A 6000-nucleotide genomic window follows, 5' to 3' on the forward strand; every position below is an offset into this window, starting at 1 on the left:
TTGATTAGCAGTGGTTGACTCTCTGATTTACAAATTTAAATTGAAACAGAAATTTAAAAATTGAAATAGCTTTCAGTCTACATTTTTCAGGAAAGGGTGTTCACGGCACTTGAACTGATTTGCTGTGTGCAAAAGTGTCCTCCTCATTAATACTCAAACTCTGCTGCTTATGTGCATGAAACCAGCATTGAAATCAGTTCCATTAACAGTGAGGATTCTGATGCTCATGTACACCATTGCACAGTTGTGAAATAAAAAGGAGGTTTTTCCAATCGACAGCAGATAAAGCATTTTCATTTGAAATCTCCTTTGTTATCCCTGTACCTCTGCTCTATTTTTGGCACATTTCAAAAGTGCTGCAAGGAAAAAGAGACAGCCACTGATGCCTTACTACAGTGAAAATCATCCCAATGTCCTGCATGAAATTGCTATATTAATAGCAGCCCTTCTCTGTAATGCTATCGTTGGTAGCCAAAACATAAGAATGGCATAGAAGGTGTTTACATAGCTTTTCCATTATATTAACGAAAGTCATTTTCTCTGGCAATGGTTGTAAAACATACAAATATTCATAATTTCCTGCAGTCTCAGAAACCTCAAAACAGTAAATTAAAATGCAGTAAAATAAAAGCAAAATACTGCAGATGCTGCAAATCTGAAATAAAAACAAGAAATGCTGGAAATACTCAGCAGGTCTGGCAGCATCAGTGGAGAGAGAAGCAGAGTTAACGTTTCAGGTCAGTGACCCTTCATCAGAATTGACAAATAATAGAAATGTACAAGGTTTTAAGCAAGTAAAGCGGGGGTGGGGCAAGAGATAACAAAAGAAAAGGTGTTGATGGGACAAGGTCACAGAGAATAACTGACCAGAAGGTCATGAAACAAAGGCAAACGGTATGTTAACAGTGTGCTGAAAGACAAAGCGTTAATACAGAGAGGGTGTGAATAGACTGTAAAATGAACAGCCCTGGCTACAAGAACAAACATTAAATTAGGAATAAAACCGGACGGACCACCCGGCATCGACCGAGGTATCGGAAACAACAATGGCAAACCCAGCCCTGTCGACCCTGCAAAGTCCTCCTTACTAACATCTGGGGGCTTGTGCCAAAGTTGGGAGAGCTGTCCCACAGTCTAGTCAAGCAACATCCTGACTTAGTCATACTCTCAGAATCATACCTTACAGACAATGTCCCAGACACTGCCATCACCATCCCCGGGTATGTCCTGTCCCACCGGCAGGACAGACCCACCAGAGATGGCGGCACAGTGGTATACAGTAGGGAGGGAGTTGCCCTGGGAGTTCTCAACATAGTGTCCAGACCCCATGAAGTCTCATGGCATCAGGTCAAACATGGACAAGGTAACCTCCTGCTGATTACCACCTACCGCCCTCCCTCAGCTGATGACTCAGTACTCCACCATGTTGAACACCACTTGGAGGAAGCACTGAGGGTGGCAAGGGCAGAAAATGTACTCTGGGTGGGGGACTTCAATATCCATCACCAAGAGTGGCTCGGTAGCACCACTATTGACCGAGCTGGCCGAGTCCTAAAGGACATAGCTGCTAGACTGGGTCTACGGCAGGTGGTGGGGGAACCAACACGAGGGAAAAACATACTTGACCTCGTCCTCACCAATCTGCCTACTGCAGATGCTTCTGTCTATGACTTGTATTGGTAGGAGTGACCACTGCACAGTCCTTGTGGAGATGAAGTCCCGCCTTCACATTGAGGATACCATCCATCGTGTTGTGTGGCACTATCACCGTGCTAAATGGGATAGATTTCAAACAGATCTAGCAATGCAAAACTGGGCATCCGTGAGGCACTGTGGGCCATCAGCAGCAGCAGAATTGTACTCAACCACAATCTGTAACCTCATGGCCCGGCATATCCCCCACTCTACCATTACCATCAAGCCAGGAGACCAACCCTGGTTCAATGAAGAGTGCAGGAGGGCATGCCAGGAGCAGCACCAGGCATACCTCAAAATGAGGTGTCAACCTGGTGAAGCTACAATTCAGGACTATCTGCGTGCCAAACTGTGTAAGCAGCATGCGATAGACAGAGCTAAGCGATCCCATAACCAACAGTATGTTAATGGTGTGCTGAAAGACAAAGCGTTAGTACAGAGAGGGTGTGAATAGACTGTAAAATGAACAGCCCTGGCTACAAGAACAAACATGAAAAAAAACAAAATGAGTGGGTAGGCACAGTAGAAACAAACTAAAATAAAAAAAAAGAAAAAAGAACTAAAAATAATAAGGGGGGCCCGTCATGCTCTGAAATTATTGAACTCAATGTTCAGTCCAGCAGGCTATAGCGTGCCTAATCGGTAAATGAGGTGCTGTTAAAATGCAGTGCCCTTTAGGCACTCCCGGTTTCCATAATGCAGCAAAAGTAGACATTTTGGCAGCAGCCAGTCAAATGGCGCAATCCATCTGACCAATCCATCCATCCATCCTGTTAACACATTCCATTTCTCAAACTCATAACTCTCTTCTTTCTCTCCTTGTAGGAGAAGAACACAGAACACAGTGAGAGGCAGAGAACTGGGAGTGGCCCTCTAGTCATCACGGCCTGACCGCTGTGGAGGAGGATCACCTGGAGATAGCAGAGTCTCAACATGCATAGCCATTGACAATGGAGGTCTCCCAGACGACCGGTGACCGATTTAGATATCACACAGTCACATGGCATAGAACACTCACTTGTGTTGACTTGATGTCAGCAGACAATGATGATCTACCCAATGAGGACTGAGAACCATGTCACCTTGTCAGTTCTAGTTCATGTACTTCATCTCCCGCAGGCCTTGAAAGCATCCCTCAGGAGCCAGTGCCTGAGGAGGAAGAAGACTGCTCAGAGGAGGTCACGCACTCTGAGGAAGCACCATCACACAACTCCTGTTCATCCTCCATCAGCTCAGCTACACACACTTCGGTGGGGCCTCCAGGACAGGTAGTTGGGTTGTTACATGGTGAGGCACACATCACAAGTGAGCAGAAGGTGTTGGAGACAGCGACAGCAGTGGAGAGTCCTCAATGGAGGGTGTAGGACCCTCCAAGCTCTGCTCAGATGGATGCAGATGCTGGGGTCGTCAACAAAGAGGATTATTCTGGAGCAGAAAATATGAGAAATTCTGTTAACATTTCCAGAGGCACTGAGCACCATTTAGAGATATATTGGAGGAGTCTGAGGCGGGTCCTGCGCCTGTGCAGGAAATCGTCAGGCACCCAGAAGATGGCTGCCGAATTCATCCCAGGCCGAGGGTCAGCCTGATCAGCAGCCTGCCTCCAGCTCAGCTGCACAGTGGTCACACCTGGTAGAAGCACTCAAAAAAGTGCAAAAAAACCTAGACAAACTTGGGGATTCACGGGTGTTTGACATTTGTATTGTGTTATAAAGTTCTACCATTATTACAGTTCACGTACATTGTTAAAAAATGCTATTTTCATTTTTAATTGTGAGATGCTGCCTTCATCCTTCCTCTCTCATTGGGCTGTCAGTGTAGGCACAGCCCTCCTTTGGTAAGCATCTCATATGGGCCAGAGTGTGTGATTAAGCTGGGCACTAGACACAGAATCCTAATAGAAATGAGGTGACAGACTGAATCCATTGAGGTGAGTCTTTATTGAGTTCACTCTGAGAAGCCATCATGGTGGCAGGAAGCAGGTAAGCATGAGATTGTCTCATGCCTCCTTGGCCGGTCATTCAAGATCCAGTGTTGCCTGCTCATTAGCCTCCTCCACATCCTCATCTTGAGGAGGGGGCGATCAACCATGTCCTTTTCATGCAAGGCCTCCCCCCTCTGCAGGGCTAGATTGTGCAGAGTACAGCAGGCCACCATGATACGCGAGACCCTCGCTGGGGCATAGTACAGGGCTCCACTGGATCGATCGAGGTACCAGAATCTCATCTTCAGCTCCAGAGTCATCTGACGCTGCAATCAGCGACTCGGAGCCCACCCCCACCTCGCATAATTGGATGCTCCCTGCACCTCCATTGTGTTAAGTGGCCGCCCGCCAGGTAATCACGGTCAGTTGGCCACACATGTCATGGACAGCAACGGCACCTACTTCCGGGTCCGCTGCCGGGACCCGCGACGGGAACACTAAATTCAGTCCCGTCAGTCTGCCAGCTTAAATAGGGTGGAGGAAAGCCTCACTTTGGCTGTTCAGAGCCTCACTTAGTGAGGCTAAGTGAGGCAAAGTGCTCTGCAGTTCTTGGCATGCAGGGAAGTGCAGATGTGCCATGAGACAGAAGATGGAGAAAGGAGACATGGAAGTAAGGACTCTGCTCAAAGCGCACCCATTCCTCCCCCCTTGCCCCCTCGTCTCTCAGGCAGAAACCCACATGCTGTATCCTGTCCCAATGGCCAAGTCTGCTCCTGCAAAGGTGCAGGTGGAGCAGTCTTTGGCAGGGCCTTCACAAGCTCCAACCTCCAAAGGACGTCGGCCATGAAAACCTAAGCAGAGAGCGAGGGAATGAGCAGCCTGACTCTAGCTCTGCTGAAGCCAGAACGGTAGCATCACATAAGAGTAAAAGGAAAAGGAAGGGAAAGAATTTGTAGTTGCAAAAGGGTCATTATTTGGATGTTTAACACTGTGTTGAATTGTAATTCTTATGTTCAATGTTTTATGCACCATGAAAGTTATTTCAAAGCTCCTTGTCCAGTCATTCCCATTGTTCCCTGTTGCCTGCCAAGTGACCTTCAGCCTCGAGGAAAATGGTATAACAAAAGTAGAAGATGAGCAATGGGTCTCAGTGAGGGAGATGGATTATTCACAGTGGGAATGCTTTGTGCTGGGGGGGCTGGTGTTGGACACAGTGGATTCAGCATTGGTGTGCCAGATTGTTGCAGTGCCTCAGATTAGCTGAAGCATGCTTGAATGAGTCTGTCCTGGGCATCCCTGGCAGCTAAGTGAGTGGCTACAGGTACCCTCAGTCTCCTCCTCCTCTTCCTTCTCTGAGGATGCAGAGCAGTCATCACCTTCCTCCTGTTGCAGCTCTATTCCTCTCTACAGTACTATTTTGCACAAGGCACTACCACGACCATTCTAAACACCATTGCTGGTGCATACTGAAGGGTGCCCCAGACCTGTCCAGGCATCTGAATCATATCTTCAGCATCCTGATAGTTTTCTCAAAGCGCTTCTTGTGCTCATGTGGTTTCTGTTGTACCTTTCCTGTGTATCAATTGTAGGACTCCTCACAGGTGTCACCAGCCATGTCCCTATAGGGTAGCCCTGGTTTCCAAGGAACTATCTGCTGACTCTGTTTGAAGGAGCTAAAATCTGTTGGAGATTTGACTGGCGCAGAATGAAAGCATTTTGGCAATTCCCTGGGTATTGTGCACACACATGCATGATAATCTTTTGGTAGTTATATACCATGTTTATGGAGCTTATTTATTTTTTACATTCCAAATTTATGGAGTGGAATCCCTTTAGGTTGATATGAGGGTGCTTTGATTGCCATTTGCGTGCAATCTATGATTCCTTGTATCTGTGGGAATCCAGCCCAGAGCAGCAAATTCAAGGACCCTCTCATTCTAACTGGCCTCATCTGTAGCGAAGTGGGCATAAGTGGCAGCCCTGGCAAACATGGCTTCAGTCACCTGGGAGATGCACTTGTGCGCAGCAGATTGTGAGATTCTACTGCTGTCACCAACAGGGCCCTGGAAGGAGCCAGAAGCGAAGAAATTCAGGGCTGTGGTGACATTGAACACCACCGGCAATGTGTGCGCACCTGGTTCACTTGGCAGGAGATCTTCTTCCATGAGCCTACAAATGTCAGCAACAACCTGACATGTGAGTCTGAGTGTACACTGGTACGCAGTCATGTCCAGAAATCTAATCCTGTGCCTGTATACCATGTGCTGGGGTTATCACCTCCAGTGAGCTGGAGCTTTGTGTTCATCCTCTCTATCCTGTGGAAGAGTATGTGCCTGAGGAGAAGGCTGCAGCTATTCCTGCTGGTGCTGGTACTCTTGGCA

This window comes from Heterodontus francisci, chromosome 8 (genome assembly GCF_036365525.1).
Source record: "Heterodontus francisci isolate sHetFra1 chromosome 8, sHetFra1.hap1, whole genome shotgun sequence".
In the NCBI taxonomy this organism is placed as follows: domain Eukaryota; kingdom Metazoa; phylum Chordata; class Chondrichthyes; order Heterodontiformes; family Heterodontidae; genus Heterodontus; species Heterodontus francisci.